This window comes from Ambystoma mexicanum, chromosome 3p (genome assembly GCF_040938575.1).
Source record: "Ambystoma mexicanum isolate Mex_15411 chromosome 3p, UKY_AmexF1_1, whole genome shotgun sequence".
Lineage (NCBI taxonomy): Eukaryota > Metazoa > Chordata > Amphibia > Caudata > Ambystomatidae > Ambystoma > Ambystoma mexicanum.
The window spans coordinates 150290574-150313564 of NC_090925.1; the positions used below are offsets into that span (position 1 = coordinate 150290574).

At 42.8% G+C, this 22991-nt stretch overlaps 1 protein-coding gene across 1 annotated transcript in view; it reads right to left on the minus strand.

The window, feature by feature from the left end:
- The window catches only part of LOC138580180 (C-type lectin domain family 2 member D3-like), a 131726-nt gene that overhangs the window by 23549 nt on the left and 85186 nt on the right, over positions 1 to 22991 (minus strand). The gene's annotated exons all lie outside the window — the stretch shown is intronic.

A 22991-nucleotide genomic window follows, 5' to 3' on the forward strand; every position in this document is an offset into this window, starting at 1 on the left:
CGCATTTATTCTTCGGGTGCAGGAGATGCGGAGGGCGGATACGGGCACGGCATTTGACCAATCAACCTCCCTATTCTACTGAAGGAGGTATAAAAGGCCCTTGATAAAATAGCTGGGATAGAAGCCAATTTTTTTATATTTTTTTATATTTTTTTTGGGGAGTTCCACCATTCCCTTTCTTTCAGTTTATATCCATTACCAAAAACCCATATCCCATATATATCATTTTTTAACCCCCCCCAAAAAAATTTGATGGGTTTTTTCGATAAAAGAATTCACAGTAAAAAACCCAGTGAAAAAATGTCCCACGATGAAAGGAGGTTGTACCCATGGAAGATCCACCAGAGGAAGAGGTGGGTACAGAGGACAGTGGGGAGGAGGAGGATATGGGGGCAGGTACCACAGGAGGAGCTCTGGGACAGAGTTGGACGTGTGGAAGGTGGGTCACTTTGCAAGTAGGCCCATGGAGAATTATCAAAATAACCAAAGGTACAGCAATGGACAATAGAACAGAGACCCACACCCTGGTAGCCCTTATGGCCTACCAATGGGGAATCATGAAAGTGGCGAACAGCCAGATAGCAGGCCCCTGCCAGGGTATAGTACTTTCAGACACTCCCCTCCCTGTATGCAAAGCCATCCAACACAGCAAGCTCAAATGACCCACACACACACAAATAGGTTTGCTACTTGTGCCAACGGCGCACATTCTCTGTTCCATGGAACGTGTGTGCTTGATGACAATATTTTCTCTTGCCTTGGAATAGGCACCCACCCTAACTAGGACAGCCCACAGAGAGCACTTGCGATTCCCCTACCATCAACGACCTTACGACCAGATGAGGAACACTGGTGGGGCGGAGATAGGAAACAAACAGTTCATCTTTATGGTGGACTCGGGGCTGAGAAATCATGTTTACATGAAGGAAATTTTCCGCTAGCTGGTAAGAATCTCGAGACGCAAGGTTTCTTTGGGGCAGTGGTCATGGTTCCATACACAGAAGATTTAGATGTCAGAATAGGGGGTAAAACAGTGCGAGCACCCCTACTGTAACATAAGGAGTCCCCCATAAATTTACTGGGTAGAGACTTACGGAGTAAGATTAATATAACAATTGAATTCACACAGAGAGGAATAGTGTGCTCAACCCCCGGGATTTGTGCACTTCGAGCAATGCTGTTGTTACAGACACTGGCAGATGAGACCACAGTGTGAAGAATACCTACTAATGTATACATGTTTGTCTATGGAATACAAGTATTGGCTCGAGCAGTGCCAGAATTAACACGCAAAGAATGGAGAGTACTTTCTGATTTCATTTTTCATCCTGTGGCCCCACCTGAAATAGTGCCAGGAACAGTGATCTCACTTGATCTACAAGGAGTGCAAGTATCAGCAAAATGCATTGTAGCAATAGGACTAGACGCGCATGAGTGCGAGTGGAGGACGGTATTGTGCATAGATCCAAACATCCCATTGAGAGAGCTAACCGATGAAGAATTGTTCACTGACAACGATACTAATGGGGAGATCATACTAGAAATGTGTATGCCTTGTGATATTATGATTCAGAAAAGAAAAGTAGCAAGTACCCTCATGGTCACTGTCAGTGTTCCGCCATCTTTTTGTGACGCAGCTTTAAAACATGTGCCACCATATTTGTGGACCACGAACCCACATGATGTAGGGTTACTGAGAGAAGTGACCCCCGTGAAAATAAAATTAAAACCAGGAGCTGTCCTCCCCCGTGTAAAACAGTACCCCTTGTCCAGGGAAGCAGAGGAAGGAACCCGAAATACAATACATGCATGGTTACAGCAGGGCACCATTGTTCCCTCTATCTCCCCATGTAATACTGCAATTTGTCGGATTAAAAAAGCAACGTGGTGTGGCATATAATACAGGATCTCCGCCCCCTTAATGATATTGTCCAAAAGGCATTCCCTCTTGTCTCAAATCCAGAGTCCATTTTGTGCAGCATCCCAAAGGAGGCAACCCACTTCACAGTAGTGGACTTAAAAAATGCCTTTTTCGCAGTATCCCTCGATCCTGAGTCACAATACCCAACTGCATTTACAATAGGGGGAAGGAGATACGAACACCACAGATTGCCCCAAGGGTACTGTGAAAGTATATTTAACAGAATACTACATGAAGACTTTGGCAACATTGTAGCACAGAGTACCATAATACAATATGTGGATGATCTCCTAGTATGCAGTGAAGGAGAAGAAACATGTAGAAAATACTTAATTGTCCTGCTGACATTATTGGCCCACAAGGGGTACAAGGCAGACAAAAATAAATTGCAGTACTGCTTGGCAGAAGTGCTATACTTTGGTGAGCTTTTCTCAAAAGACGCCAAAAGGATAATACCAGACAGGAGCAGCAGTGCGAGCAGCGAGTACGCCGCATAATGTAAAAAACATGCAACAGTTTCTTGGCATCTGTAACTATTGCTGTGCATGGATTTTGGATTATGCATCTTACACACGCTGTTAAATGGCCTGAAAGAAGCACTGAATGAAAAGGCTGCAATAAAATGGACTCCTGAGATGCACACTGCATTCTTGACACTAAAAGAGCTAATAAGTATGGCGCCCGTCTTAGCGCCACCCGATTAAGGCAGAGAATTTTACTTATTCTCGCACTCAAATGGAACACTCATGACTGCTGTGCTGACACAAAAAATATCTCTAGGGTGCAAACCATTAGCATGTTACAGCAGCACACTTGACTCAGTAATGCAAGGACACTTTGTATGCGAACAATCTCTTGCAGAAGCTGCGTTTGCCCTAGAGAAAAGTGCCAGAATCGTGATGGGGTACTCCGTCACTTTATACATTGAGCACTCCTTGTTTGCAATTCTTGAAAGATCCAAATCTACCCTTACCACGCAAACAGCATCAGCATATGAGATTATCTCCAGCCCAAACGTCCATGTGGTTCGTTGTAAGACAGTAAAGCCAGCAATGTTCATTATCGAACCTTGTACAGTACAAGATATGGAACAACAGGATTGTGCCACATATGAAGGGGAAGGACACGACATTCCCAAAGCAAGTGAAAATATGCACTAAAGGAAGGAGACGTATTCTTTGTAGATGGATCAGAATCCATATGCCCAGGAACAGGGGAAAAGCATGTTGGGGCTGCAGTGGTCCGACTCAAAGAAGGGGAATATGAGATCCTAGTGCAAAAACGTTTACTGATGCATTATCTGCCCAAGCAGCAGAGCTAATAGCACTAATAGAGGCACTACACGCAGCAAAAGGATGTGAACCAACAATATGTTCTGACTAAGTATATGTAACCACTACGGCAGACGCTGGTCTTTCACGGTGGAGGAGAAGGGGATTCAGGAGAGCAGACAGGGCCCCAGTGCAACATGCACAGTTACTTAATGAATTAATCACAGCCTTGGCAGAACCTTCAATGGTAGCATTAGTGAAATGCCAAGCCCATACAAACAACAATGATGAAATATCACTTGGGAACACAGTGGCAGATGCCACGGCCAAACAAGCAGCATATTTCCAAGAGCCACAAACGACAGAATGTGTGTTGAAAGAGAAAGTACAAGAGCCAATGGAGGAAGGATACAACGCCTTACAGATAACACAAATAATAGAGATTCAAAAAAAGAGCACTGCCACAGGAGCAAGAATTATGGACAAAATGAGGGTGCACCCAGTCCCCCACTGACCACCTGTGGAGACAGGAAAAGTAGTAATGCCTGTGGAGTTGCTTATAGTAGCATTCCAACAAATGCACTTCCCTGCCCACACTTCGAAACAACGCATCGCTGCGGATATCCAGGATGATTGGTTCATACCAAACCTCCAAGAATATCTTACTAAAATGTCAATTGAATGTACTACATGTCAAACGTTTAATTCAGGAAGGACTCTCAGAACAATACGCAGTACATTGCCATGCCCAATAGGTCCATTCCGTGAGCTGCCTATTGATTATGCAGACATGGGAAAAAGATGCAATGGAGCCAGATATTTGATGGTGGTGGCCTGCCCCTTTTCACGCTGGGTGGAAGCCGGACCGCGTGCCCACCCAGACACGAAGTGCGCAGCAAACTTTTTAGGCAGGGAAGTGTTCCCGCGTTGGGGTGTATGTGATGTCATACGGTCTGGCAACAGAACACATTTTGTAAATGATCTTCTCAAAGAAGTGAAGTCCCTATTAGGAATAAAACAAAATGTGCTCCATTTACCACCATCAATCAAACATGGTGGTAGAAAAAATAAACGGCCTCCTCAAAAGCCGATTGTCTAAATTATGCCACACAATGAACAAAAACTGGGTCTACTGTTTACCTTTAGCCCTTTTCCAGCTGTGCACACAACCCAGCAAAGACCACCACTTGTCCCCCCATGAAATCGTGACTGGGAGAAGAATGCAAACTCCTTTGTCACCGGTGAGAAGAATGTCAGATGCCCACTGAACAGCCACTGAAAAGAATATCTCACCCATTTAACAAGAGCAGTGCGATGCATTGCCAAACAAATAGCGCCTCCCTACACAATAGAAAATGAAACAGATTCAATAACTGCCGCCCCTGACAGCCCCACTAAACCACTCTTGCCTGGCAAACATGTATATGTTCGTAGTTTTGTAAGGATATGGAACTCACCCAGGTTCCATGGCCCATATGAAGTAATCTATTGTGCCCCACTAGCTGTAAAGGTTAAGGGACTTAAATACTTGGTGCACCTGTCCGACATAAGAAAAGCACATGACAGCATAGCAATCCAATGCCCCCTGAAAATGAAATTGAGGCGGCAGTGCAATAAATAGAAAAAATATATAAACACAGTGAAAAGAAGAAATAATGCCTCAGCACAAACAAAATAAAATGTGTAAAATTAAAATTGCAGTGTATTATTAAGTGATCTTTCTCTTTTCTCTTAAATGCCCTATATCCGTGTTTTATATTTTCATTAACCCCCGTCCCCGCTTCGGTTTCAATTTTTTGCAGGTGCAACGATGGTGGAGAGTACACCTTTGACAACTGAAATACCTCAATTAGCTAGTAAAAGGAATAGAATAAGTGCAACAAGAGCTTACAGCTATGACTGTGGGCTCTATTTTGTAGCTATAGTATTTAGTGTTGTGATGTTAGGATTGATAATTTTTTGGGGAGTGGCTTTTATTAAGGGCGATAAAAGCCAAGGAGGCAGGAGGGGGGAAAACTAATACGAGAAGGGGACACCTTCTATGGGATGGCATTAAACTAATGAGGGATAATACAATGCGCCCCAATGCTACTGAAAACACAACACAGGGAACCTCAGTGACAGAAAGTAACATGATGAATGAAAGTATGTATGCATTTTTTGGAGATAATGTCCCAGAACAACCGTCTACCGTTGTCCCTATATAGCCTACCTCGCAACCAAAGAGTTCAACTACCTCATGGCTGGCCCAAATGTATGATCTGTTCCCTAGAGCTACCTCACGTGTTCTCTCAAGTAGTCCTTATTGGCAACAAATGGCTAACTTGTGGAAATGTAAAACTAGTTTTATTTCCACTGTACCGCCCCCTATCATTGAATGCACAAAAGGCACTATGTACAGTAAATAGATTGTGTAAAAGGTCTTTAGGTTGGAGAAATACTTTTCAGCCAAACAGTAGAAACAAAAGACAAATGAAGCAATCTAAATTTGATGGCTGGCAGGCAACAAATGGTAGCTGTTATGTGTGCTCACTGATACTTCATGTGTTAGGGACACCTAAGATTTTAGTTCCTCAAGAAACCCCCATTGTGGAAGAATGTTTGATTCATCTTGCACTATGTAGGATAAAAGGCACTTTACAGGCACACACAATACACATGAAGCTTCTTCCGCCTGATTTCATAATATGTCAAAAAGGAACTCCACCCTCAAAGTGTTTTAAAGAACCTTTCTTGGCAATAGAAGGAACAAGATTAGCAGAAAATAAATGGCAGCAGTCCACATGCATGTGCAAGGCAGAAGGGTTGCGTGGTTTGTCAGACAAAAGACTGCAGTGGATGAATGACATGTGTGCACAAATATGGACTGATCATGTTTCGAAACTAACTTGGGTCACCGCTTTGAAGAATCCAATACAAATTCAACATGAACAGAAATATGAACTTTGCTTCCATGCAGAAGGAGATGTGCCTATGGATTCAAACACAACTTGCAACTGAACTCTCATCATTGCCGACTTGAAAAAAGGAACTGCAGCACTAATGGACTAATATTGGGTATGTGGCAACCCGGCATATTTGCACCTTCTGTCGTCTTGGAGGGGTGACTGTGCTCTGGCAACGCTGCATTCCGCTCTGCTGGTGTTCCCTGAAGAACATGTAGCAGGGGGAAGGGTGCAACACTAACTGGCACAAGCAGACCAACAGGCAGAAGAAATGTCACCACTCGTGAATGTGCTGTCAGAGGATAAACTGCAAGAGCAAACGTTGTGAAAGGAAAGGTCATCGAACTAGATCTCCACCGACTCTTCTAATCTCCTGGCGCAAATTCCTGCAAAGTACAAACTATTCAACTCCGCCTAATTCTTTTTTTGCATTGTTGATCCCCAGTATCCAGGCCTGTGCAAATGCCAAGTGGCTCCAAATAGTGCGCTGGGAACTCATACAGCTGGCAAACGACACTGAAGAGGGGTTCAATGTCATCAAGGTGGAGCTAAGAGCACTGAGACTAATGACAATGCAGAACAGGTATGTGCTCGATCTACTCACAGCTATGTAAGGAGGTGTTTGCCGAAAAATTGGGAGCTCATGTTGCACATTTATATCTTCATCCGATGCAGAGAATGGGACACTGTCACACATCATAAAAGCAGTGCATGAGCTAGGAGTGAGGATGAAAAAGGAAGGTGGTGTGCAACCAACAGACTGGTTTACCTCTGCATTCGAATGGGTACCATCTTGGCTTGGGACTGTGATGAAGATGCTGGTCCCCATGATCGTTTTCCTATTGCTGATCTTTTATGTGTGGCAACTAGGGATTCAGTGTTGTGCCAGAACAATTCCTAAAAGTGCAATGATGATGGGGACCATTGGCAGCCAGAAAGGAACTGATGGAGGACCTCACAACATAAGGGATGCACAAATGCAAACTGGGGAAAGGGAGGAGCCCAAGTTCCGCATGGTAGCCATTTATCATACTGGGGATGTAGTGGACAACCTTTAACACGCTACAATAAAGCAACCACAAGATTTGGAAAATCACTGGGAAGTGTGGGTGGATCTGGATGAGGAATATATATATATATATATATATATATATATATATATATATATATATATATATATATATATATATATATATATATATATATATATCATGTACCCCTGAAGAGCATGTCCGACATAGGGAGAGTCAATAAAAAGTACCTCAGCCTGGGACGAGGCAGTAAGAGTGGCAGAGGAATGTAGACGTGATAGAACAAAGTATTCGTTACATTAGAAAAAGTGGGGAATGTTGGGGAGGGGTGGTATATTCCGCCTCCCTGCACCATTCCTGCAACAAGTAAACAAGGTGTGAGCTAAGGGGGGGGAGACATCACCCCTATCGTACATATTTGCATTACTCATTTTAGTAGACGTGTGTATGTGTAGAAGCAAAACTAATGCCTTTGGACTGGACTCCATTGAGCACTGACAGGATGTGCTCATCGGAGAGTGTGAGACCAAGGCCTGCTCCAGATCCAGTGCCCCATCCATCTCTGCTGGCCGACTCATCCCTGCCTATCCCCTCCCTACCAAGCCATAGTCCACAGGCCCCATGGCCCCTATTCTCTTTGAATGCATCAGCTTACCAGACCCTTCCCCTGGACCACCCTAAATTGCCCTCCATATACCAACTCCATTTCCTAAAGCTAACACTTACCCCCAGGTGTTTGAAATCGTGAGGCCCCAGAGACAACAAATCACTGATCAACCCTTCTGATAAGGCACCTGAAAGGAAGACCCTGGCCCCATGGGTTAGAATGTACATATATTTGCCTTCGCTTTATGAACGACCCCCTTTGATGCAATGATTTCATGCCAGCTATTATTCTATGCATACCAACCTTCATTGTTTAGTTTAGTCAGGATTGTATCATCTTGTGATCCTCGACAGATCTTCACTCTGCAAAGATGAGCCCAGCTGATCCACGTGCCAACTGACAGCCCCAGCATCCTCAACCAATTGTAGACGGTTATCGCCTATGCTCCATACAGGACTAGGCCAGTTAACCAATGGAAACTGTTATTTTGTACTGTATATAATTACATCACTCATGACGTTTTTCAGATTCATAATGTGCTGCCTGTGTATTATGTGGCAGAGCGCTCTCGTGCAGCAGAGTTCTTTGCTTGCATTTACTTACTTATATAAAATTTGGATCCCTTCTCATTCCATAGTGGGGTGTGCACTTTATTCTGTCTATTGGGACACGTGCATGCTAAGGTGCTAGCCTTCAAGAGGAAAAGACACAAGAGGGGTGTGTATGAAGGGGGTATTTCTAAAGCAGGAGGCATATAGCCGAGTGGCAATGGTCTGGCCCAACCAGATAATCAAATCCACCTACAAAAGCTGGAGGACTAAAATCCTAAAATAACCTGATCCCCCATGGGTTTTGCTGTTACAATGTCTCCAATTTTTTCACTGGGATTTCTAAACTCAACAAGTAATTGCATTTCTTTCCTAGACCAGCCCAAACAGATGAAATCGTGTCTACGTAATCAGGGACTTTAATCACCGGGATGTTTCCTACCTTCAGCCCCCATCAACCATTAGCATGGAGCGGATTCGTTACGGAGTTGTATTCTTAACAAATATACTAGGCTAGGCTTGCTACATCTAGGAGGTACTAACATTAGGGGCAGTATCCACCTTTGTGCATATGATAAATGAACTTGACCTAGATAGCTTGACTTTTGCCTGGCTTGACAAGCAATTGCTCATGTTACTACCTTCCTTGCTAGGTGCAATTTTCAACATCTAATACCAAGGCGGTGCTGCAGTCATCTCTTCGGCAGCAAGGCAGATGTCGGTTATTTGTAAACTACGTGTACTTTGACGACACTTCTTCCTCCATAACCACAGGAAGAACTGGAGGACAACATAACCATTCGATAAGCAAGACCCCTCTTACTGTCAGTGCTATGCTTTGGTATTTAACTTACAGAGCCACCAAGTATATAAGTAGAACGTATTTAGAGAAGTGCTCCAGTAATCTTGATAGACATTGTTCTCCGGTGTGATAACCCAGAAGGGTATCTTCCAATTAGGATTTTTAGATAATCCGGAGTGTGTTGACGGAAGGATTACTCATTCTGTTTTCACTCTTTGAACCCTAATGCTGCCTATTCTTGTGCCTTGGAATAGAACTAGTATGTCTATCCGCTTGGTGCCCATTCTGATCCATTCAGATGGGTGTCCGTTTTCTACTACTACTGGTCATTTATACCAATGTCTATTTATCTTTGCAGGGGATGCCTGCTGCCTGCAGACCTTAAGGAGAACCATTGATGGGCTCTCTACCACTGAATGGATGCTTGATTCTTGCGGCGTCTCTATGCATATAAAATACTTGATGATTGAATTTATGTATAGTTCCCTTATGTGTATATTTTGAATTTTGTTTTCCATTTATTGTGTAGATCATTTTCTGTTGTATGCTTTTTTTGATTAGTGCTTCTCCTGTACTACAGTTAGCCCCTGACGAATTTCCTACGAATGTCTTCTGTCTACTTGAAATAGGAAAGAAACATGTTGGTCTATTAGGTTAATAGTATGAATGAGTATGAGTGATTTCTGATTAGTATGAATGTAGTGTGTGATTGTGTTAGACTGCTCGAATTTGCACAGCACTTGACACTTTATGTGGGTTATCTATACATGATACCAATTCTTTTGGAACCCACTTACAAATAACCCTATCTGTTTTCCCTGACACACTGACTGACTCATTATTTAATAATGGTCTTTTATTAATATTGTATATTGTGAGTTATTTGATTATTTTGTTTTTCTAAAATAATGCTGCTGTAATCGAGATTTAATAAAACTGCGTATATTTTGAATTCATAGTTGTTGAGTTTGTTTGAGGTTTTGGCCTCTACTCTTTGAGGTCACTTTATAGTCAGGCACCTAGCCTTTGCACTAGGTATTGTCTGCCCCCTAACACATGAGTTTGCATATTAAGGTCTTCTAACCTTTTCTGGGGGATTGTTAGGTTTGGGCGTTGTGTCCCTTTTACCTCTCTGCGTTTTCCTCTGAACCATAATCCGTCATTTGACCCAGAGGTTGTAGGTCCATGTGGGACCAACAAAAGCTCTCCCCACAGGGACCTGAACCTATTCTAACGTGTGAGCCAAAGATCATAAATCAACAGTGTTGAACGTACCAAAACAAATTCTATATGCAATGAATAAGATTGTAAATGTAGACCGCATTGTGTAGAGGGGCACAGGAGCATGTCCTTTTTGCTTTGATTAAAAAGAGGTACTTGTGATTTATTGAAACTGTAAGAAATACGTAACACCTGGGAATCAGAGAGTGGCCTTTATAATTATAATTGTTCTTTTATAATGTGCTTAATACTGGGGACCAGTTTCTAAGCACGAGTCTGGGATTCTAACATGTGTTGCTATGCGTTGCCTTGCTTCCAAGACAAATGTGTTGCCCTTGAGCTATCCTCCCTACCTGATTTCAAGAGACATTTATTGGAAGAGGGTCATGCCTTAACCAGCAGAATACCAAGCCAGAAAAACAAGAACACTTGTACGAATTACATTTCTTTTCCTTTATTAGTGCTTGGGCCAGTTAAATAGCTTTGGTTTGGAGAAAGGACAAAATTGGGCAAGTTATGTACGACATCCTGACAAGCCCCCTTTTGTTAGTTTGTTATACAGGGAACCTCTTCTGTAGTAAAAGGGCTAGGTGACGGATTTTCTTTTACTTTAATAATAAACCTTCGTGTTTCACAAACCTGTCTAGTTGCCCGCGTCCTGACATACCACGACACCCAATTGTGTATCATTTTAACAGCAGTCTTGCAGTTGTTTTACTATCCTTTGCTGTGAAGGGGAGGCTATATATGGGATGGTAGGTAATGAGTTCGCAGAGAACTACATAATTTTAAAGGAGTGGGGGAATCCCTGCCTCCATTTATTGTGTAGGGGGCAGTGTAGTTTTGCAAGCACAGGTTACTTATTTGAATAATGTTAGGAGCCAGGATTGCAAAAGTTATTTCCATAATTCTACCAGGGAAGCAGGGGTTGGGGAGGACCATGGTTTCGAACCCCAGACTAGTTTGCTTAGGTCCATTTCATTGATCGCTTTCAAGGAAGCAGAGTGTCTTATTGGACAAGAGATATCAGCCTCTATAGTGGATGTAAAGCACCAGCCTTAATGGCAGATGTGATCTTTTTGATTTTGGCCTCAAAGAAATACCCTGGATTGTCAGGCAAGGTTGAACCAGAGTTGATGGTGGTCTTAGACTGTTGAGGTATGGAAGCTTCTCTGTTGATTAAGAGTGCTTTGGACTTATGTGGTGCTTATGTAATGAAGTAGGGCAGAGCATTCTTGAAGAGCTCCGAGCAAGCCGCTGGCATGGGTCTGCCAAGGTAGAGCAGGGGGCTACAATGATTCTTTAGGTGCTTGCCATTAAAAATGGCATCAATCCTAACTAGCACAATCAATAGTGAGAGGCCATGTCAGCCATCCACAGGTTGCACCAATGTGTGATGTTGAGTTGTGTAATGTTCTTGCAAGTTGCCTTCCTGATCTTTTTATCATGTAAAGCTCTAGATTGAACCATTTGTATTTTAGAAAAAAGTGACCCTGTTATAGTTCTCCAGCATTGGGATCTTTTCTATATTCACATGCTTGCAATTACTTCTTGTCATCAGACCTGGAATCATCTGTATGCATTTGCAATAGCAATAATCAGGAAGTAAAACTGAATACACTGTCCATTTCATTATGGGGCATTTGCCTCTTACCTAAAGAGCCTAGTTTCAGATTTCTAACAAAAATGTAAAAGGGCCCGATTCAAAGCGTTTTTTAATGGTATTGCGCCATTATGAAAGGATTCTGTGAATCAGGCCCTAAAAGAGTTGTGGGGTAAAATACAGCCCCAGAATGTCTAAGATAGAGTGGCCATGCCAGGCCATATGAAGAGAGCAAAGCTGGCTTGTGCAACACCCATTGGAATATGCAGGCCAGTCCAACATGAGGCCTAGTGAATGAGCGAGAATGTGCCTCCCTCCATTTTCTTAGCATGTACTGGCACTCAGCTAAAGAAGAGTGCTACTCCGAACTGTAATATTACTAACATTGTCCAATGGATTCTAAAAAAGACGTGTGGCATTCCAGATGCTGGCTTTGTGTAAAAAGGGAAAATGCCCACTTTACAGATTCAAAACTACAACAGTGCACATGGAAAGAAAATGTAAATTTTAAACAATGGGGATTTAGAAGATAAAAAGGAGGAATGATGCCTGACATTTAAGAAATAAAATCAAGTGACAGATTGCAGTTATCAGGAATAAAGAGACTCATTTAACTCCTACAAAAGGACAGCATGTAAAGAGAAAGGTCTATTTCGTTTTTGCATAAATGAACACTGGTTCTCTTTGTTAACTGTGGCCCATCTGTGTGCATGGAATCAAGAAGCAATCCACCTCTGTTCTAATATAGTAGAAAAGAAAGATTGTCTGTATGAATGACAGGCCTAAGTGTAATCGAAAATGTAATATGGGAAACACATCGTGCCGATATAAAAGGTTATTCTTTTAGAATTCTGTGTGTAACTGGCTGCTGTTGTTTTTCTCCATGTAACTGAACTGGTTGTATCTGGAACCGCCCCCCCCCCCTCCCTCCAGACCTTTGGGCTGGGTTTATCAAGTAAACAGGCTTGGAGCTTCAGTTAAAAATATAAGAAATGTAAGGGAGATCTGAATTGCAGGGATTTACAGATAACATTACCAACAGAAATGACCCTCAAGGTCAAACCTCCCCATAAATTGTGCATTAGCTCTGAGCAAAGACCTTTGAAGCTCAGGAGGGGAGGGCAGAATCACAAGGGCTGAAAAGCTAGATGTCCCAGTCATGTTTGGAGAAAATGAAACTGCTTGGGTTGGATCTGAATGTGAAACTGGAGGTCCCATGTAATGCATTGAACACATTTTCCTAAATAAAAAGAAAACTGTGCGTCCCAGTGAGCCCACCCCGGACATTTTAAAGGGCATAAAGAGCACGTTGGGACCATATGGAAACTAAATGTGTGTGATGGATGTAATTTAAGTCATGATCAAAATTAGGATTCTGGCATTTTCATACATCTGAGGAACTGGAAAAATTGATAGTGATAGATAGCCACAAAGCGCGAAAAACAATAGCTCTGCCGAGGAAGGTGTGCCAAAATAAAATCAATATTGTCCGATTCGCCATAAAATGTAGAATCAAATAATAGATTCATGTGATTATCTGAGAAATTATCATAGCTGCCATGTTGTGAGATTTTCAGAACCCAAAAAGGTAAAACCCACCTGTCATTTTGAAATGATGTATTTTTACTTCTCCCTCAGCTTCCATAACCCATACCTCCCAACTCCTGGTCCTATCTGTTAGGCAAGATGTGTATGCAGTTCCCTCTGGGACCACTACACACAATTCTGTCAACAGGTGTAAGCAACAACCAACCCTTAGTATAAGTCTGTACCACACAATTTTGGTAGCGAGCCGAGCAGCCAGGCTTATCTCAAGAGGGAATGTGAGCAGTAAATGATGTTACATAGAGGTTTACAATCACAATTATTCAGATAGACTCTTACTCGAAGTTTCTTGGTAAAACACTTAATTTATTTTACAGTCAGTTCCAAAACATTCACTAGAAGGAGGCAATTAATATCATACAAAAAAAAACCAAAGTACTGTACTCTAAGGTTCTGAGGCATTTACACTACTTTGAAGTAGGAGCAAAATGGCATTCAGGTTACTGAGATAGAGGAGCAAAAAGGCAAAGGTTATTTAGAATATTAACAGAAAGGATCACAAGTATTCTTAGACAGTGCAGATAATTTGAGTTCACCAGAAGAGTCAATGAAATTCAATAGGATAGGCCAAAGTCCATGGGCTAAAAGTCTTGGTTAGGATACAACGGTTACGGTTTTCAGGCGTTAAAGTGTCTGTAAAAGTTCTCAGCAGTAGTTTGCGAACAAAAGCATCATATGAGGAGTCACAAGCTGATCAGGCCTAAAAGTTGCAAAAGTTGTACGCACTTTGTCGTGAGAGGCAAGTTCTCTCGATCAGGTTTTCACAGTACCTTACAACGAAGAAAGATGCAGCTGAAGACTTTTGTTCCTGGCAGTTCCTGCAGATCTCGCTGTTCCTGAGCCTCAGTCGTGGGGACGAAAGGGAGGACATCGGGGGACTCCTGCACTGCACGGAGGCTGGTCCACAAGCTGGCAAAACTTTGATTACTGGTAGCGGTTTCTTCAAGCACACAAGCTGGTGTCTTTCCCCCTGGTTAATCCTAACCAGCTCTGAGAATGGTATCCAGGTGGCTTACGAGTTATTGTCCCAACAACTCAAAGGAAGAAGTCGTCCTTGAAGGGGTTTCTCTGTCGAGATGAGTTTCAGCGATTCGGACCTGCAGCAGGGTTTCACCGGGCAAACCAACGGTCCAGTAGTTGCAGCAGTCGTCTTCCTTCAGCTCGTTTTTGGTTCTTTCATTCCAGAGTGCATTCAGGTCTCCTAGGAGACTAAGCACAGGAAGTTTCGGGCACCTCCCTCACTTCCTGCCCACCCCAGAGACTCAGGCGCCAGAGGTGGTCTTCAGTCCTGAAGCCAGCCAAAGGCGATGGAACAAAGGGAGCAAACCTGGTTTGGCGTGCAGAGACAAACACTAGAAGGACCTTTCCAAAAAGAAATGGCGAAAAAAGAAGTCTGGGACATGTTTAAACAAAGGGGGCTCAGACGCCATCTAGAAAAACATGGCTCCGTGGTTTTTAGCTACTGGAGCTACGAATAGTTCACATCGGGAAAAATCATAGTAATACCACTGCCACCAGCCATTCTGAGAGCAAAGGGTAGAATTTGACTGCCGCATGAGTTTCTAGACTCAGGGGACACTAGGTATCCCCTCCAGCACTCTGTTGTAAGACATGGTGTGCTGGGTCTAGGAATTTAAAAAGACTAGTAAAGCCAATTTAACTTTACATTCTCTGGGAAACAGTTTATCCCAGAGAAGGTATTTAAACCTTGGGAGAGCCTGTAAGGCTTCCCTGTGTCACTGCACTACGGGTGTTGTGTGACATACATGATAAGATGATGCCTATGGAGTGGTCTAAAACCCCATAAACAAAGAACACAGTAAAACACACATCAAAATACATGAGAGAGTGGGAAAAAGAGAGTCACACTCTCTCCAGGTAAACAATTAAACCCCAAAAATCCAACAAAGTTGCTGAGGGACTCTAAGGTAAAGGGAATTAGCATATTTTTGAGAATTCTCCCAACACTATCAGCAGCCAGTGGGCATCTTGGTGGGAGGTGAAAGGAGAGTGCTAGACAGTCCTTACCATGGGAATTCTGATAATGTAGGAGTGTCATCAACCCTATAAAAGGTCAATTTTGCATCAGAATGGGGCTTTCCCACTTTATGGAAATCTAGAAGCTACCTGGGACCCCCACCAGAGGAGCCAGAGAAAGTCTGGGTGCAGGAGACAATCCTTGACTGAAGCCATTGACCAGATCTGTGCTTTCCTCAGAGGCGCCCTGCTACTTCCGTGGATGCCCCATAATCCAGGCCTTCCATGTAAGTAGATCTATCCCAAAGGTATCAAAAGTGTGTGGGGGGAGGGAGGACGGGACTGCCAGCCTTAATCTCCATCTCGCATAGCGGGTAGGGGGGTGGTACTGGGAAGACCCGTGGCACAGTTTATTAAATCCAACTCAAATTAATTCCACTATAGAAAATGATGTTGGGAAAAGCATGCCTGAATCCTTTTCATTATATTGTGGGGGGAGGAGGTGAAAGCGTGTATATCCTTAGTACCTTTAATTAAAATAAATCAATTAATTTCCATATAGAAAAATAACAGGATGAGTGTTGTTGTTCGAAACTAACAAACTTCATGCCCAGTGGGTTAGAGCCGGTATAGACAATAAAGTACTTGGGTGACTCTACTTTTCTGAAACCCCTGTCTTCTGTCCAGAAAGGGGGCGGGGGGTCCTGAATCCCAAAAGAAGCAATCCTAAAACACTACCTTTCAAGTGAATGGGTAAAACAAAATTTCCCGTTCATCCCCTTGCATCCCAAACCAGAATTACCAAGCATTACATCTCAATTGTATGTGTGCTGCAAAACGGAATTTCTCATTTATTCCATACCTCCCAAACCACAATCCCAAAGCACTGCATGTCCTTTGAATGTGTTCTAAAAAAACGATTTTCCATCGAGTTCCTTTCTTAAATGTTGCCTTTCTCAAAACAAAGCCAAAATGATTTTTCCATTGTGTTGTGAATGTTTTCTATTAGTTAATTTGCAATTAAATCTGATGTAAGCTGTGACTGCCCATTTCAAAATTCTACCTGTGTTTTAATAACAAAAGGTAATTTGGATTTGTGATATGGTGTAGTGCCACATCACTGGTGGTTGAAGTTTTGGTTGCTATTTCATTTTGTAAAACCTTCAATAAATATATATTCTTACTATACACTGGCCTGGTTCCTAGCCCATTGGTGCTATAGAGGGTATTTGTTGGGGTGGTGCCAGACGGGTTGGAGGCCTCAGTAAAGTTGAATCTGTATAAGCGCTTTGGGTGCATGGCCACCTTGCTTGGGGGGTGGGGGGGACAAAGGAACTCCCTGAGTTGAGAGTGACCGCCTAATTAATCGCGACAGAGTTAACATAGGTCTTCCTACCCCAAAGGGGAGGCTGTGGGCGACTGTGAATCTATGAAAGGCACCAATGCCTGGGAACTATAGTTACAGGTGAGTAGCTTTTAATTCTTCATCATCGTCTCTTTTACACACGTTTCCAATAAATTAAACAGCAGTGCTCCTAGTGGAGGGCAGACCATGTAACATACTCAAGATGGTTTCCCTCTAGCGGAACAGATGCTGAAACGCGGCTTGACCCACTGTTGTCTTGGTTCCCTCATCAGCGTCACAAAGATAATTGTTGTGTAAAGGTAGAAGCATTCATTACTCCACGCCTTTCACCATTTCCTTTAAGTTTTATTGGAGTAACGACTCGCGACAGCAGGCACTTCAACATACAATCTCCAACTGAACAACAGCTGGTTCCAGAATACAACGTAGGTAAACATTCTATATAGAACACATGTGAGCTCAGAGTATCTCCAAGCTCCACATGAGGCATCTAACACTTCTAATAACTTTGAATCAACATATTACTACTATGTATTAATTTACATTTTGTTTTGATCACTCAAAGTATGTTTTAACATAACTGTCAATCATAACACATCTCCTCCCTTGGCGACTGCCAATTGAATCTCATTCTACATAAAAGTATTTGAGCCATGTTGGTCTGCTTCTTACTCTACCTATATTCAGACTTGTGCTCGTACTCACATCATCACTAGCATCATCTTCCTTTTGACATTGCTTCCTTTCCTTGTTCTCTTTGTTCATGGTTTTAACACTGACATCATTGTCATACTTCACATTCTCACTTTGATCAACTTTGGATAAACACTTAACCAATTTCGACATTGACCAACATTCTCCCCCTTCTAATATTACATTTCCTCTCACAGATGCAATTTTCTTTGGTCCTAGAAATTTGCTCTCAACACATTTGGAACTTATTCTGGGATTCTTAATCAAAACTAAGTCGGCTTTCTCCCATCATGTTTCTTTGGTCTTGTTTATGTCATCAAACTTTTGTTTATACATATTCTGTGCCTCCCTAATAAGTACCATAATTTTTTTCTGATCTATATCCCCACTCTTTACCATGTCCATCCAACCTGGACAAAGCTTTGTACTAGGTTGTCTATCGTTCAATGACATGAATGGAGATATTTTAGTGATCAAATGTGGAGTGGTACAATAGTTCCAGACCAGTTAAGTACTTTTGACCATGCCAAACCAGAAGCTACAGCCAGTTGTATCCCACTCTTCACAAATCTATTGGCCCGCTCCATTAGGCCATTAGCCCAGGGATGATATAGGGCTGTCCTCACATGTTTTATACTGAATTTTCTCAAAATGTCAACATCCTATATGAACAGAATTGTACACCATTGTCGGTGATTATTACTGCAGGAAATCCTTCCCTGTAAAACACTTTTTCAAAGAATAGAATAATTTCTGCTGTGGTAGCATCACGAAGAGCTTTCCACTCAATCCATTTTGTATGGTAATCTACCAAAACCACCAAGTACTTATAACCTTCACCTAGTTCTTGAATAGGTCCTACTAAGTCAACAGCTACTTTCTGCCAAGGTTCACTGGGCACACACACTGGAATCAAAGTAGCTTCTCTCACAATTTTTCCCTATCACTCTTCACACACTCAGTTTGACACATTTCTCAACTTCACTCTCTAATCCGGGCCACCAAAATGATTGCCTGAAATACCTTTTTGTGCCTCCAATACCTAAATGCCCTTGATGAGCTACTTTCATTAATTGGGATCTGACTCCACTCAGAGGTACTAATTTACTTCCTCTTGTAAATGTTTGTCCATCTTCAGTCATATTGAGTTCCTCTATAACTTCATAGTATCTCTCATACCCTCTTTCAATCTCATTTTAGTGAGGCCACCCTTCCTTTGTCCACAATTTAATCTGATTCAATACCAAATCTTCTTTGTCTGCACTTGCCCATTCATTTTTGTCAATCACATTACACTCAATTTCAGATATACTGAACTCTTGACAACCAGTACTTTCAGTGTTTTCACCACCTCCCACCAGTAGCCTTGATAAACAGTCTGCCACAACATTTTCTTTACCAGGTATGTAGCATACTGTGAAATTGTATCCCAGTAATTCCACCATCCATCTAGATATTCTTGGGGATCCCTTGGCCCAATCGACACTGCCCATCAACTGAACCAATGATTTGTGGTCAGTCCTTACTTGAAATGTCGGACCCCATAGGAAAAACTTAAAATGTGAAATGGCCCATGACACAGCCAATGCCTCCCTCTCTATAACCCAATAGTTTCTTTCCGCACCTCTCAATGGCCTTGAACTAATGTGGCACCCAACCCTAGTATACTAGCATCAACTGATAGGGTGGTTTTCCTGCCTGAAATAAATCCTCCCAGTGATGGTGCTTGTGTTATTCCTTTCTTGATTGACAGAAATGCCCCTTGGCATTCTGCGGACCACACATTTCACACCGTTGAGTAGTTGTCTCAAGGGAGATGATATCACCGCAAATCCATTCAAAATGTGTGGTAATATTCCGCCAGACCCACGAATGTACGCAACTGGTCCTTATCCTTGGACTGGGGAGCATTACTGATACTTTCGATAAGTGATTCTTTTCGTGAAATGCCATCCTTTGATATTTTATGGCCTAAATATTCCACCTCTTTGACAGCAATCTTACACTTACTTCTTTGAACTGTCAAACCTGCCTTTTTAAGCCTGCTTAACACCTCTCTCAACACTCTATCATGCTCACACATCTTCAGCAAATACCAACATGTCATCTTGAAACACTGATACTTTGTTTAAGCCCCTCAATATCTCCTCCATAACTTTCTGAAACACTGATGCCGCCGATGTTAGTCCAAGTGACATCCTATTGAATTCGAATGTTCCCTCCAGAGTAATGAATGCTGTCAGATGTTGTGATTGTTCAAAAAGTGGGACCTGGTGGTACGCTGCTGACAGATCAATAACAGAAAACCACTGGGGTTCACCCAATGTAGCAAGTGTTTCTGAAATATTGGGTAGTGGGTGCCTCTCCACCAATATGTTCTGGTTCAAACTCTGCAAGGCCACACATAATCTTAATTTTCCATTGCTTTTGGTGACTAGTACCACCATTGATAACCATTCTGTTGCAGTCACAGGCTCAATTACCTCTTTATTCATGAGACTTAAGTTTGTCACGTAGTTGTCCTTTCATATTCAAGGGTACATGTCTCACTTTGTAAACAATTGGTTGGGCATCTCTTTTGAGTTTAATGTGATGTTCAAACTGTTTGAGTTTGCCTAGCTCCTCAGTGAACACTTCTGGGAACTCTCTGGACCATGTATCCTCAATCTCAGCGATGGTGAAAGGTTCTGATGCGTTTGCTTGGACTCTCACTCCTAATTTTCTTTGTTCCTCCCATCCGAGTAATGAGGCACCTCTTTCTGCCACCAATATGTCTGCAGAGCATCTCCTGTCCTTGTACTTCACTTGCACATGAAACCGTCCTAGTATGTCTATTGACGACTCTCCATAACCGCAGGGCTGGACATCAGTTGGTGTAAGCGAGTCTTGGTCTTTCCCCAGTATTTTGTTTAGGGTTTTCCTCGATATGATGGTCCATTGTGAACATGTATCAACTTTCATTGTCATCTTGCACCCCTCGATCTCAAATTCATCCACAGGTCCCTTTTGTTCCCCTGAGACGACTGATATTTCAAATACAAGTCTCGGCGCAGTTTGTGTGCCCGCCATCTCTGGTTCATTGTATGCCATCTGGTTTGATGTTGCATTGTTTCCTCTCGGTTCCACCAGATTGATGGATGAACTCTTGCATACATGGGCAAAATGTCCTTTGCCTTTGCATCTAAAGCACTCAGCAAACTTGGTGGCTGGACAAGTGGGATAATTTGGACCATGATTGGGGCTGCCACATCTGAGTTCCATACTTCCCTTTTGCCTGAATTGAAGTTAGGTTTCCTCCTTTGACCTACCGCACATACAGCCTGAGGAGTCTGCTTATCGACCTTCAATTCCTTAATATATTGAGTTGTTTGCTCTATGCTTCTGGCCAATTCGATAGCTTCTTCTAACTTAATGTCCTTGGCCAGCAGCTTTTCCTGAATTCTCGTATTATTTGTGCATCTCACAAGCTGGTCCCTTATCAGTGAGTCAGTCAATAACTCAAAGTCACGGGTATGACTCAATGTCCTTAAAGATGCAATATAGGATTCAACTGATTCAGATGGTTCTTTTGCGCGCTGAAAGAATTTATGCCTTTCAAATGTCACGTTCTTTTTTGGTTCAAAGTGCTCCTCCAATTGTTTTAGGGCCGTGGCATATTCATCAGCATCACCCGCTTCTGCTCCTTGGGTTCTAGCCAGTCCATCAAAAATGCTCCGCCCTTCAGGTCCCAGGTTGTGGAGTAGCAGGGCTTTCTTCCTAGCAGAACTAAATCTATCTCCTCCCATTGCCACTAGATAGTTCCACCTATCCCACCTGATGGGTGGACGGCCAGGTTCCAATAGAAATGACGTGGGCGGGGGTATCGTAGCTGCCATGCTTCAACAGAAGTATAATGTCACAAATGCTTCTTGGGCTCAACCGCTGACGACAGTTTTCCCTAGTCTCTAATCACTACCTATTATGATAGCTGTGCCCAGTCTTTAATTTGCACCTTCAATTTGCACTTGCCGGTCCGAAAAACACAACAATGGCTGCTGAGCTGTAACTAGGCTGCTTTATTAGTGATTGTCTGCCTCACAATGTCCTTAGAACACTGGCTTTCCTGTGCAGGCATTGCCATGCAACCCAGATCACAATAGCAGCCTCAGCCTGTGCTCCAGCAGCGCTCTCTGCGATGCGTGTAAGGCCACGCCCACTAACGTGCGCTCGGGAGGAGGGGAAACCAAAGTAAACAAACGCGGCGTAGGCCGCGGCTCGAGCAAAGCTGGTGGAGAATGGGGGCCGCCTGAAACCAACGTTTCTGCGTTAATTATCCCTGCGCATGGAAACCAAACAGTGGCTTGCTGCTAGGTGTGGCACGCTGGAGATAGGGGACGCTGGACTCCAGGTCACGCCCCGCTCTCTGGAATGCCCATCGGGTTAATTCGCTGAATTGACATAGTGTCAAAGGAAATCCTCCAGCCCAAACGAAATCTTCCAGCCCCACCATGCACCTCCTGACCTGGTATCCTTGCTTCCGCCTGCTGTCGCGATGGCAGGGAGGATCGTGGTGAGGAACCAGCTGGGAACAGGCGCTGGCTGCAGTCGGGTAGGGGAAGTGCGGTCCAGTTAACCCTCGTCGCCAATCTTAAGTGAATATTCCACGCCTCTCACCATTTCCTTTAAGTTTTATTGGAGTAACGACTCGCGACAGCAGGCACTTCAACATACAATCTTCAACTGAACAACAGCTGGTTCCAGAATACAACAACGTAGGTAAACATTCTATATAGAACATCCACGAGGCATCTAACACTTCTAATAACTTTGAAACAACATATTACTACTATGTATTAATTTACATTTTGTTTTGATCACTCAAAAGTATGTTTTAACATAACATTACTATGTATTAATTTACATTTTGTTTTTCTCACTCAAAAGTATGTTTTAACATAACTGTCAATCATAACAATTCACAAGAATGCCACCTGATGACTATGTGGATCAGGACACTGTCAAAGCATGTACAACCTCACTCGTGTGTTCATGCACAACCACTGGGATAGGCCTCATCTGCTGCCTGACAGAGTGGGAGCAAATGCTGAAAGGTATTTTGTGTGTATGGCAACTTGCTATACAGTTACAAATCATAGGTATTCACCTTAAGGAACCTTAAGCAGACATATCCCTTACTCCAGGGACTCTAAATAGTGTGTGCATGTACCTCTCCGTAGGCACCTCTAAACAGCAATTATTTATATAGGATAGTACAGATTTTATTCTGTTGAGATTTTTTTTTTTTTTTTTAAAAGACAGTACCGGCCCTTTCCTACTAGGAACACGAGATGATGTTGCTTAATTACATGTGGAGTACATAATTAGGCAATAACACCCGCACAGGCTGGCTTTCTTGGTAAGG